This window comes from Aythya ferina (assembly GCF_964211825.1).
Source record: "Aythya ferina genome assembly, chromosome: 2".
Classification (NCBI taxonomy): domain Eukaryota; kingdom Metazoa; phylum Chordata; class Aves; order Anseriformes; family Anatidae; genus Aythya; species Aythya ferina.
In genome coordinates, this window is record NC_140297.1 from 168966 (window position 1) to 182282 (window position 13317).

The 13317-nt window shown below is 48.1% G+C and overlaps 1 long non-coding RNA gene across 3 annotated transcripts; it reads right to left on the reverse strand.

Moving 5' to 3' along the window:
* Positions 1-2225: 2225 nt before the first annotated feature.
* On the reverse strand, positions 2226-7131 carry LOC311432424. Of its 3 annotated transcripts, XR_014690055.1 has the most exons (4): positions 6671-7131; positions 6095-6240; positions 3739-3837; positions 2226-3315 (listed from the first exon to the last, which is right to left on the reverse strand). It is a non-coding gene; the product is annotated as an uncharacterized lncRNA (long non-coding RNA). The 3 variants fall into 3 exon arrangements; XR_014690056.1 differs by lacking the exons at positions 2226-3315; positions 3739-3837 and adding an exon at positions 4398-5025; XR_014690057.1 differs by lacking the exons at positions 2226-3315; positions 3739-3837 and adding an exon at positions 5851-5962.
* Positions 7132-13317: the final 6186 nt, after the last annotated feature.

Below are 13317 nucleotides of genomic sequence, written 5' to 3' on the forward strand. Positions count from 1 at the left end.
GCTTCCCACCAGCAGGTGGCGGTAGAGGGCGCACGCGGGCGTCACCGCGCATGCGCGCCCCCCGGCCGCCTGCAGTACTCGCTTCCCACCAGCAGGTGGCGGCAGAGGGCGCCCGCGGGTGCCAACGCGCATGCGCGTCCCCCGGCCGCCTGCAGTATTCGTTTTGCACCAGCAGGTGGCGGCAGAGGGCGCCACCGGACCCCACGGCGCATGCGCGTCCCCCGGCCGCCTGCAGTACTTGCTTCCCACCAGCAGGTGGCGGCAGAGGGCGCCCGCGGGCATCACCGCGCGTTGCGCGCCCCCCGGCCGCCTGCAGTACTCGTTTTCCACCAGCAGATGGCGGCAGAGGGTGCCCACGGGCGTCATGCGGCATTCGTGGCGCCCGGCAGCCTGCAGTACTCGCTTCCCACCAGCAGGTGGCGGCAGAGGGCGCCCCCCGGCTGCCTGCAGTACCCCTTCACCACCAGCAGGTGGCGGCAGGGGGCGCCACCGGACCCCCACCGCGCATGCGCGCCCCTCGGCCGCCTGCAGTACTCGTTTTCCACCAGCAGGTGGCGGCAGAGGGCGCCCGCGGGAGGCCTTGTCGGGCGGATCACAGCTCGCCTACTGTGCCATTCGGAGCTTGTGGCTGTATTTTTTCCAACGTATTTGCTACCCACACCCCGCGGGGCAGCTTGTCTTACAAAGAATTCTCTCTGTTAATATTCTCTTTAAGGCGGGCACGAAGCATCCACTGCTCTTCTAAGCAAGCAACCTTCCTTCTGTGCTCCCTTCGGGATGCAGGACTATGTGCACTCAGATTTATTCCACTCATTTTTCTTCCCCTTTTCATTGGCACAGTCTCCAAGGACGCCTGGCTTTCTTCTCACAGACTCGCGTCCGTTTCAGTGTAAGGCATCTTTTCCCTCCGCTGCTCTAATCCAAATTCAAATTATCCAGATAAAACAATAGAGATGTAAGAGAGAACTGTCTGAGTTAAAGTCACCATCTTTCTGTAACTAATTTAGCAGACAGCTGTACCACATCAGAGGAGGAGGTTTAGATGCTAACCAGGTCAGGCACATCACGGTCAAGTGAGCGCCCCCGGAATCACTAAAGAAACTTAAGGAAGAATCTACTAGAAGAAAGCTGTCTCCTCTTACCACCACCTATTTAAAAGATAGTGTAGTACAGGCAGTTCTACGTGCATAAAACCACATACACACAGTATACCTGACCCAAGTAAATTCCCTCTGAGAAGTCCACCATTAAGCAAAAGAGGTGTATTGTGGTGACATACAGCTGCCGTGTAATGATCCTGAAGGGATGAATCGCCCTATGTATTCCAAGGTACTCCTGTGGTTCGTTTGTTTTTTTTTTCAAGTACGTTCCCGCTAAGAAAAGAGTTCAGAATTGTTTATAACGAGTTCGTTCCAAGTGTCACTTTCTCACTTAACGTAGTAATAAAGATACGCTGCTGCTTTTGGATTTTATTTCCTTCTTGAATCTCACTGGTGTAATTCCAATGGTCAAACAACCTCTTCCAGAAAGACCAGCCCACTGCTTCACAGGAGAAGGAAAAGATGTCTCACACACGCTGGCTAGTACTAAAAAGAGTAATAGGAAGAGAAGTTCAGGCCATCAATGTAAGTATGTTTCCCTGCCTCTTCTGCTGGCTGGTCAAGTGGAATCCTCAGGACAGCCCCAGTACCTTGTGAAGAGCTTCTTAACGCCAGCACAACTTCAACCTGTCTTTTAAAAGAAAGCTGTTAAAGGAGCAGGAGACTGTTTTTAAATGAGAACAACCGAAAATAAAATTATCTGAAGAGCCACTTACTACTGGCATATTACCGTTTAAAAGGAAAATATTAATTACGTGCAGGTGCTCCAGTCTTCGTTGCATTTTCTGTGATTCACAACATTACCTTTGAACAAAAGAGTAAGAGGAACGGAAGGGAGGATATTAACTCGGGTAACCAAGGATTTGGTAAGCTGGAACTTGGTGTCTTTAACACTTTAGCCTTGGAGCAAAAATGTACACCCTGTACAGGCTGAGCTGACTGATGAGGCAGGTGCTCCAGGGTACGTGCTACCGGGAGGTAAGTAACAAACACATTCCGCAGCTATTACCAGAAGTGGGGTTTCAGGATATGCAGACTGGTTTCACAAAAAATATTAGCGGTCTGTTGGTGACAGACAATTTGAGGAATTCAGCGCTGCCCATTACAGACTCCTCAGATCGGCACTTAACGAGAATTAATAAAACGTTTTTTTTTTTTTTATATATATATATATACACACACACACACACACACACACACCTATGTTCAAAAAAATGCATACAGTTAAAATATCAAATTAGTGATCCGGTAACAACACTGTTCAAAACCAATCTCTTTTGTATGAACATTAAAATAAATGCACACTTTTAAAAGCATTTCTTTTTAGTGCTTCCAAAGCACAGCGTGTGCCAAGGCAAGGCCACCTGAAGAATCCCCGTCCTCCTCACGGGATGAAAGAGAACTGAAGTCAGGGACCTGGGAAGCCTCAGGTGCGCTTTCATAATGTCTGCAGATAAAAACAGAAGAGAGTCTGAGGTAGATTGTTTAGTAACCACCAAGTGGTAACAGTCACAGGGCTGTCTTTAGCTTTCATTAACACAACAGCAGTTTCTTTACTCTCGATCTATGCTGAATCTCAAGTTTAAAGGCATGGCTAGCAGTTCTCGGGAACAAGGCCCTCGTCTCTGTGCTGGCAACATGCAGTATTACCAGTGCAGGTGTTTCTGGGAGTTTTGGTTGGTTGGTTGGTTTTTTATTGGGGGGGGGGGGGGGGGGGGGGGGGGGGGGGGGACACAACAGATGGGATCTCTCCACAATGCAGACACTGTGTGCATTTGACAGTGCCCCATTTTAGTGCGATCCACTGCCTATTGCACGTAAAACGGCTAATGACAGTATTCAAGTGAGTAAATTCTCACCACCTGCAGGAGGGGCAGCAATGGTTATTTTTTTCAGCCTGTTGAGCAAAGAGCACCCTCCACAGGAAAAAAGCCACACCTTTCGTAGCACGTCCTTAAGGTTACAGCCCAGCTTCTGCCGATAGAGGTTCGTAAAGTTAAAGCTCTGCTGCTTCTTCTCGGACTCTGACAGTAAGATCACTTGACCGCCAGGATGGCGAGGGCAACAGCTACGTCCTCTTCCACTCTTCTGCGGCACAGCAAACTCATTCCCGGTCCGTATTCCTCTGGCTGGTACACTATTATCTACCGTTCACCTGATTAACTCTGTTGGGTAGGCTGTTGAACTCTAGCTCCTCTAGCGTTCTCTCTAAGTGCTGTATTAAGACACGATTTTTAAACCTAGGGAAGTAATTTCATTTCTTCTTCCAAAAACAGCAGTTAAATAACTCAGTATTATTTGGCCACGACAAACAGTATTAGCGGAGGCTCTCTGTTTCCAGCATGGAAGAGCTTCCCTCATTTCTGACATCAGAATGGCAAATTTAATTTGATACAGCCATCTTTCCCCAACCCACGCAAATTCTGGGTCTTTCTTCCATAACCACCCGTATCTTTCTATTTCACACTTCAGCTCTAGGTAACGACCATTTACTTCAGAAAATACAACGGCAGTTTGACCGCTGAAACTGTAATAATTTAAGTATGTCAAAACAAAACACTTGTTTTGGAAAAGACTGAGATTTGCTATCATGAACAACGTTAGCGTTTAACTCCGAATCATTCGTATCTATACAAACCTTGCTCCTTCCCTTATAGCAAATTCAATGAAATACTTCTGAGTTTCCATCCGTCCTTGTACGTACCTCCTCAAGAAGAGAGAAGATTTTTTTCACGATCTTAAACAAGAGATCCAAACAGATATTAGAAACAGATCTTGTAAATGCATTTTCAGTAAATCTCAACAGCCAAAGGAAAAACAACAAAGCCTAGAGTTTCCCATTTCTGCATACAGTAATGCACGTAAGAAAAAAAAGCCAGCATACCAATAATTTGAAGTGATATCGATTAGCTGATATTCAAATGTAACGCTGAATTTTCTTCTCTTAAAAGAGCAGTATCTAGAAACACCTGCCCTTGGAAAATGCAGACTAGGTTTAATCAGCAGAGAAGCCTTGTATCTCCACGAACACGCTGCCATGATCAGCAGTTAATAGAAACAAAGGGATACCGAGCCATGTTTCAACCTAGAGCTGTCATTTTTGAAAGCAGAGGTTTAAGATAACTACTCTTTACAAGATGACCGATCTATGTGGAGCATGAGCACGATTGTCTCGTATAAAGTTTAACAAAAAAAAAAAAAAAGTAGCGCAAAAGAATGAACCGGACACCTTAGATGTGAAACAACAGTATTTTTTCATTGGTTTCTGTGTTTTCTTCTCTGAAGCAACTATGAAAACACGAATGGTGCTGTGACTAAGCCTGCTTAAGAGTGCTGCAGTAAGGACGGTGAGGATATAAAGTTGGACTGTGAATACATGTACTTACTTTCTTGTTCTTCCACTACTTGTACACGAGTAATCAAAAATCATTCCAAATCTGAGGTTTTATTTTCAAAATAGATCCTCATTTCAAGAAAAAGTCTTCTGTACCCCTAGCCTATTTTTAATACACTAATAAAGAACTTACTTCTTCCACGTTTGCAAACCTCTTTCACCACTCTGATTTTAATACCAGCATCGCTTCCCTCCAACATTGTAGGTGTTATTTTAAATCAATTTGGCACAGATTCAGAAGTAGACTCCATCACTCGTTTTTGGTCATCTCCAGCCACGCTGTAATTTAGAGGCCCTCGAACAAGTGCATTGGTACCAGGTTTACGATCCAAGCCATCTTTGCATCATTTAAGCAATTGAACTCATCATGTAGAGAGTCTAAGTCACCAGGTGACATTTCATCCTCTCCCTTAACAGCTGGAACCGAAGAAGCCATTTGCACAGACAAGCCATCAATTTGCTCTTCCAGCAACTGACAGTTTTCTGCTTTCTTCTCTCCATTACCATCTTGGACAGTACTGATACCAGTGTCTGAAAATTAAGAAGGAGCTTAGTAGTGCATATAACTGCAGGATCAAAAAACACAGAAGGACATTATTCTGCATCCCTTCTTGTTGAAAGTACTGTGGAGAGAGTTACTCAGCACTGTCAGATCACTTCAGTAGTTTTATTCACCCTTTGACGCAACCACAGGAATACCTCCTTTTGGGCTGCTACCGTCTCATATGACTGTCGTGAAGTTATTTGCTGTATTCCCATTTCAGTGACTAAAGCAAACTAAAGTTTCCCCTCCTTCCCCCAGTTCCAGCAAATTTTTCTTTCGACTCTGCTGCAACAGGTGGGTAAATTACTATTTGTGAGAAATTTAAATTTTTTTTTTTTTTTTTTACACACTTTCCTTCCCCACTTCTCCCTTCCCCACTATAGAATACACAAATGAGAATTAAAAGCTGAAATGAAATCCTTGCTACCGCCAAACCATCGTGGTGAAAGGTTTCAGCACTTTTTAGAAACAGTTCCAAATTATTGCTCATTCAGGACTTCGTTACCTATAGCAACAGCCTGTTTGTCTAAGCCGACCAAAGAAATTCAGTCCCAATTAACTCTAAAACTTACGTGTCCTTTTGAATTAACACGGAAAGCACGGAGACCTTTTTTTTTTTTTCCTGCACACTATGTCCATTTATGACCACACAAGTTCCTGTACTACAACAACTCCAACACACCTTTATTTGTTGGCATGCCTTTGAGGTTCAGATATGGTGACGGAGATCCAGCAGCACAGGGTGGCCCTTTCCCACCAACATGGTTTGTCACAACAGTGACTGTGGCCGTCGCAATAGCGGCGACGTGCTACGCCTTCTCTCTTTAGTGATGCTGGAGTATTGGGCTCTCCAGGACGCTTGATCTTATTCTGAGGCCCAGCAACAAATTTATCTGCTTCATCTATCATCGTACCCTGAAAAGACTTTTTTTTTTTTTTTTTTAATATAAGTAAAAAACAATTGCTTCGTCAATTCACTACCAGAGTATTTGCCTCCGTGTTACAATTCAGTTACTTTTCAAATAATGATACAGCAGATAGCAAGACTTCTCCTACCTTCTCATCCTGTTTGAACAGACTGCCAAGTGTATGAAGAAGCCTTTTTGGTTGATCTGGATCAATCTCCCGAAGGGGTGAAGGCATCATTTTCAACTACTCCTGATGATTTCCCCTTTGAGCAACAGGAACGCCGTGAAGGCAGTCTGCAGCAGAACAAGGTATCTAAATTTAGTCTACCTTAAGACTAAGGAAATACAAGCCTCGCATGCTTCCATTTCCAGTGTTAGCATTTAAGATCTAGAAATCACTATTTCCTCCCTCTACAAAACAAAGGAAAAGCAAAAGGCAAATAAAGCCCCTCTTTCCTTTCACCATCACTATAAGAACATCTACTGCATCCTGTTGCACAGGAAAGCTCACCCATGAAACTGAATTTTCAAATTCCAAGCACGCACAACATGTTTTGTGACAGAAGGCAGAAATTTCATTCTTTTCCTTCGGAATCTAGGGAAGGACGACTGACCCAAGAAACGATGCAAAGTCTACTTCCTCTCCCACACCGAGGACAGAAACACTACTTAGGTGAATTAAATAGCTGTACCAGAATATTAATAAATAATTGTGTCCATTTACCTTCATCCTGCCCCACGATATCCCTGTGTGTTTTCAGAAGATTGGTTCTCATTCCGGTTAGCTGATCTAGAAGATTGTGACAAGACATATCATATGCATTTCTGAATGCCCGTGGCTTCAAATCCTAGTTTTATAATAAAACAAGTAACTTTCAGTTAACCCGCGAGTTCTCACGCACAAAGAAATTGCTCTGTGGGCTGTACTACCGTTAACTACTAAAAAAACAAAACAAAACAAAAAAAAATTCCAAAACAACTTCAGACATTCTGAACGTATTCTGAAACAACTTTCTTTCCATCTCTCCGGAAAGAGCTTTCCTCCTATCTGTGACAAAGGAAAAAAAAAAAAAAAAAGTTGTGATCGCGGGAGTCGTTACACAAAGCCACACTCTGTGAATTCACTACTACAGTTAAGATCATTTTTAGTCAAAAATACCTCGGCAGCAATGCTATCACTGCAAACATAGCGTTGCCAAAAAAAAAAAAAAAAAAAAGAAATTCAACTCAAGATATAGGAGAGGGCAAGCTAAAAGCACAAATAACATGACCGATGGAGGCTGCAACAACCACCTGGTAGATGGTTGTCCACAGCCCTCGGATTGCATGGTCGTCTTTCCTGACAAACGAATACTGGAAGAACAGAAAAGATACACCGTGTGTCCGCAAAAGCCTTCGGGGAGACTACTGAAAGGAAAACCAAACCAAAAAACTAGGAACAGCAAGTGGCGTATACGTCAGTTTTGTTAACAGAGCACCACTAATGTACCAGGAATTTCCACATTCTTCGCCCCTCCTCTACCTTGAAAATGTCACCCAATTCTGTCAGTGTCTTCACCATCAGCATTTATTTATTTATTTCGTTTTTCACGTGGACATCCGAGGAAAACATTGAGTACCCTGTCATCGAGGAAGAAGAGGAGAGGGGGGAAAAAAAAAAAAAAAAAAAAGAGAGATGAGGGGGGAAGAAGCACTGCCATTCCTTTCCTCGGTAATGCGAGCAAAAAGCTCAGGCGCTCAGCAACAATGTGCTTTGAAAGATAAAACACAGAAGAAACTGCACGTTATTTAGTCTCAGCTACAGAGTCACGTGTATTTGTACCTGCTCATTTATTCATCTGCCAGTGTATTTTAGTACAAACGCTACAGAACATAGAAACCGCAAGGTTACTACTACCTTTTGTGACCGACGCGATCTTTGGCAGGAACAGCTATCGAAAAAGAACCAACAAAATCCCCTTCGTCGACAGCCATCCGAACCTTTATCGTCTAACAGCAGTCCTACAAACATCCCCTGGGATGCTCAACTCCTGAAACTTTCTGTTCAACTTGAGGCAGAACAAGCCCTTACCCTGGGCACCTTCACCCAGCTCTCCACTGCTAGCAGAGTAGCACCCTGATACTGTCCAGGACGCGCTGCAGCAGCCTACTCGCTTACGCGTATTTACTGCAGCCTGGTTCGAGACGCGCACAGAGGGACCCACGAAAAATCCACCCTTTCCTTCAGAGAAGTAAATACATACATACATACGGACGACACGGTAAGGAAGAAAAGCTGAACACACAGCATGCGGTCCTTTACCGTGGGGCAGATCCAGCATCAGCACAAGGAGCTTTGGGGCACGTGAGCGATCATCTACACCGGCCATCGCGACAAGCCAAACTCACGCACACGAGCCTCGACCTAAAAACACAGAACACATTAAGTTCCTTTATAGCTTATGGAAGTAACAACCAGCATCTTAGATGCAGTTGGATAGTTGGATTGCATCAGCTTAGGGACTGCCTCCTTCAAAACGCACAGGGGGGTGGGGAAACCAGTCTTGGAAACCTGTTGCCTAACAGGAAGGAGACTGTTGTCTTCTCCTCCATAGGTGACGTTCTTCCAAGCATCGTCCTGCTCCTGGATTTTACCAGCCGCGACGGGATGGTCCTACCGGCGTGAGTCGGGAACGCTTCCCACGGGGTTTCTGTGACACTGAAGTAAGTTTTCCGCAGGTACAAGTAACGCAGCACGAGACGGCAAGGAAGCTAAGGCACCGTCTGCAGCACAGCACGTGTGCGATATTGGGCCTGAGGGGACCAGTCAAAGCCTGCAGTAATCGCTGAACAGGTGGGCAAGCAGGGAGCCCTACGGGAAACAAAGCTCACGTTCTGCAAAGCTCTTTTCCCGTCAAGAAGACGGCCTTTTCTATTCAGCGCATTTACTGAACTTTAGGCTACTTCCCATTCGCTTTGGCAAGTTAGCCTTTGCGTAAGCCAAGAGGTTTTAAACTGCCAAGCACCACTGATGGTTCTTGTTCTCCAACAACAGGGAATTTCAATCAGGGCACTCGTTAACAGGAAAGCCTGGCTCTGTTTCACACAAATCACGTACCTAAACCACGGAGACAGGAGTCTGCAGGAAGAACTCTTTAAAAGGTGAACTTAAAGAGAAGGATACTACTCATTTTTCCACAACTTCTGCAAGGACTGCGGCAAAAAAAGGCTGAACCAGGGACGTCTCTATCATCATCCCCTCTAGAATTCAGCAACTCCATACAGTTATGGGGCAAATACCACAGCTGCAGCGCAAGACAAACAAAGACCTCGAAGGTCACGTTTCTGCCTGCGTACCGAGTTCCGCTGGGAAGACCCCCCACCTCTGGAAAGACCCCCAGCCGCTCAACTCCCAAGCAACGTTGCCACGGCCAGTGCTTACGCAGAGTTTTGCTCTCTCTCGCTGCTCAGTACAGGCCCAAGGCCTCCTTTATTGCACACAGTTCAAGCAAAACTCTTGGGACATAACCAAGAGACAGACAGACAGACAGACAGAAATTGCCTCTCACGTCTGTCCTCACTGACCGCAACCAGCGTCCTGGAAAGCCCCGCAAGCACCGGTCTATTCCTAGGACAACTCCGAAAGCTGAGGCGGGACAAAGTTTAGCCTCTCGTACCAAAGACTGAGCAACAGACAGAGCCTGACAGGCCAGTTCATTCTAGGTCTAAGAGGCTACTACGACTCGGCAGGCACTACGTGCCTTCCTTCCCTTTGCGCTTCCCAGCGCCGAGCAGCTCGCGCTTCCGCAAATTCAATGAAGCCTTTGAGCCGGGGCTGCAGGAAGCTTACGAGCACGCCTTGATTCCACCCCGAGGTCGCTGCGACTTACCTGGGCAGTCGGGACGGACGGGCTGCTCTCTCTCCTGAGAACCCTGCGACCGCAGCACGCCAGCTGCGGCTTTCCTCGCTTTACCCGGTGCGCCACCTTCGCTCGGCAACAAACCCCGCAGGGGTCCTAGCGGCGGGGAGCTGCTTCTGCCCCGGTGAACCGCAGCACAAGGAGAGAGCCGGCTGTCAGGACGCAGGGAGAGGAAAGCCTCCGAGGCGCGGCGCGGCGCAGCCCAACGATCAAGCGCAGCGAGGACCCGCGCCCGGCCTCAACACCCCCCGCCCCTCCCGGCCCGACGCTCCGAGGAGGCACCCCCGGAGGCTCTCGCTCGCCTCACCGCCGGCAACCGCGCTCGCCGCCAGCGGCAACCTGCGCCTCCCGGCGCGCACGGCCCGGCCCCGGCCCGGCCCCGGCCCGGCCGCGCAGCCCGGAGCCCACGTGGCCGCCCGGCAGCGCAGAACTACAGCTCCCAGCATGCCTCGGGACGGAGCACTCCAGCCAATCCAGAGGGGCGTCGGCCACGCGCACGCAACGGCACCTCCTCCTGCTGCCCTCTCTGCCCCCCCCCGCCGCCGCAGCCGCCCCCCTCTCCCCTGTCCCCTCTCCCCCAGCCCCCCGAAGCCGCCCCAGCTCCTCTCGTGCTCCGAGCATCTCCAGCATTTCAGGAACTGGAACCCTGGAACCGCTGACGTCTGGCACGTGTCAGAAACGTGGCAGGAGACGTACTCTGCTGTCGCAAGGCACTTGCAAAGCCGGCCCGACAGCTGAAGCAGACTCACACAGTCCACCGAGCAACTCGGGGCCCCCACTGCTGTCCACTCACCCTCATGCTTCGTTCAAGCTTCCGTGCCTACGCCCTGAGCTACAAGAAACAAAGAGAGAAGGTCACATCCACAATGGATACGCAAACAGTGCGGCACATGCAGAGGACTCAAACACAGAGACCAGAGCCAGACAAATAAAACAAACAAACAAACAAACAAACAAACTGAAGTCCACAAATGCCACAAGGCCATGAATGCATAGCAGCCCCGGCAGGGGTAATGGCAGACATACCCTTTGCAGATGAAAAAGGTGACCCCGCTCAGTCTCTTGGTAATACTGCACCAACACGGTCAAGCCTCTTGTAGCATGTCATCAAGCTGGTTTTAGTCCTCTGGAGAGTTACACAAGTGGGTTGATTCATCTAGAGATTAAAATACAGATCAAACACAGGAGCGTATCCCACCATCCCAAAAAAAAAGTGAGCCAGCAACCTCTGCTACATATCCCTCTATGAAGTGAATTCCAAGCCCTTAGAATTCCAGAAATCCATAGACTCCAGCCTGCCTAGAGAACCCGGCAACTGACTGAAGGAAAAACAAAGCACTTACCCCCAAAGAGCAGCCCAGGCAGAAGGAGCTCTCTGACGGCATACTTGGGGCTCATATACCTTTTGGTCCCACCCAGCACCCAAACCCAATCACCTGGGAAAGGGGAGGGGCAAAGCACATGAAAGTAGAAAGAGGAGGAGCAGCAGCTGTGGTTTATTTACTTATTTATAAGGCTTAGCTCAACAGCATGCAGAGGGCAGACAGGAGAACTGGGGTGTTTCTAGAAGCAACAATCCCCATGCTTTTGCTGCAGCTTTGAATATTGAAAGGACAACACAACCAAGCAAGTAACTGAAGCTTTTTCAGCTCGAATTAGCTCAAACTTTTATTTACGCAGAAAGAAAAATCTAGGAGCAGAACAGATTATACGCCAACAAAATCAATTCCGTTCCACTCGCAGCAAAAATCACTTCCTTCAGCAGGCTATCTGAGAACCAAAAGGCTATGCTGATGGGTCAAAACACACTACAGGACACTGGGGCCGGGCCCTCCGCTGCACCCACTTAAAACCCATCCCTACACTCACCAAGGTGCAACCCCAACCCGAACACAGACGCAGCATTTCAGCCTCAACACAGTTTCCAGAACTGCTGGAAAGCAAGCTTCATCCTCAGCGAGGCGTGCTCAGGCTGCACAGGAGGGGGCTTCGGGCACCTCTTTGCCTACCGAAGAAGACCGCCATCAGCACCTGCTTTGTTCCGATCCTAAAGGCTAACATCACAGCCCACGTCGCCTGGGACACCTGATAAACAGAAGAGAAAGCAGCCATACCGTTTTCAAGCCGTCCCTGCACATGTCGCTCCTCGATGATCTGCAACCTCCTCTCAAATCCTCAACCGCTTCTGTGGAGAGCCTGCCATGGCACCTGCAAAGCAAGACCCTTCGCAGTCACCTCGTGCTACTTGGCAGTTCTGCTCCAATCCAGCTCACAAACAGCCCGCCCTTCCCGTGCTGCTCTTCAGAGTGCAGCTTGGCCCCTCTGAGCCTGTGCGACACACCTGTGAAACAAAAAGAAAAGCATAGGCTGAAGCAGCATCCAAAGCCACAGCACAGCTGGGACAGTTACTCTCATCTGCTCCCTAACCTCTGCTCCCTCACCTGCCCTCGAGGCAGATGCTTCCATCTGCTCTCTTAGGCCAGCTACAACACCCCTGAAATATCAACAGGATTTTTACTGTACTTTGTGCAGTTAAGTAACTGCAGTGACAACTGCACCCCTAAAGTACCTGCTACATCTGTTCATCGCTCACCTTGCCAAAAGCAGCTCCGGTCAAGTCCCGCGTTGTACACTGTGTTTCAGCTTTAACAAATGAAAACGGTCACAAGATAATCATTCAGCTGCCAGCATTAGCACCCATCCCTCAACAACACAAAGGGACCCCGCTTACAATATTATCATTTCAAAACAGCAGCCCCCATACCTCAGCACACCTCAGAAGTAGACCAAGCCAGTCACCGAGCTGCCTACGGAGCGCTGAACAGTTCCGGAAGGAGCTCTTTCCTGTGACAGGTTCCTCCAAAGGTTTACGCTCTACTGGGGACAGGAGAGAAATAAAAATAAAAGTTTCAAAAACCCCTTATCTGTAAGCTTTCAAGATTCCACAGACCTCCTCCTCAAGCACACCGTTCAAGCACTATGCGAGCAGCTGCTCACAAGCAGCTCAACTCTTCCCCCCCACACGCACATCTGACAAACACCACAGAGATGACTGTGCCTGCTGCCCTTCAGTACGTGCCCAGAGGCAGACCAGATGTCTTCGCCAACACAGTCCGGACAATGTATTAGCACACCCATGCACTGCCACGTTAGCTGTCATCACTAACTGCCAGGCAGGACAGCTCCAGACCAAACACATACACACACAGCCACGCCACAAACACTACAAACAAAACACACAACACAAGGCGCAAGAAAAAGTGACCCCCGGAGGGAAGCCCTATGGCAACAGCAAGTCACAACAGGTGCTCTGCACCAGACCCAAGGAGAGACTCAAATGTCACGACACGCGACTGGAAGACACTGCCAGAACTGGGGTGATGGAGGCCTAAAAAGCCTTCCTTCAAGACAAGAGACCAGAAGGATGGGGACTGAAAAACCCATATGATTCAAAGATCGAAGCCGAAATTCC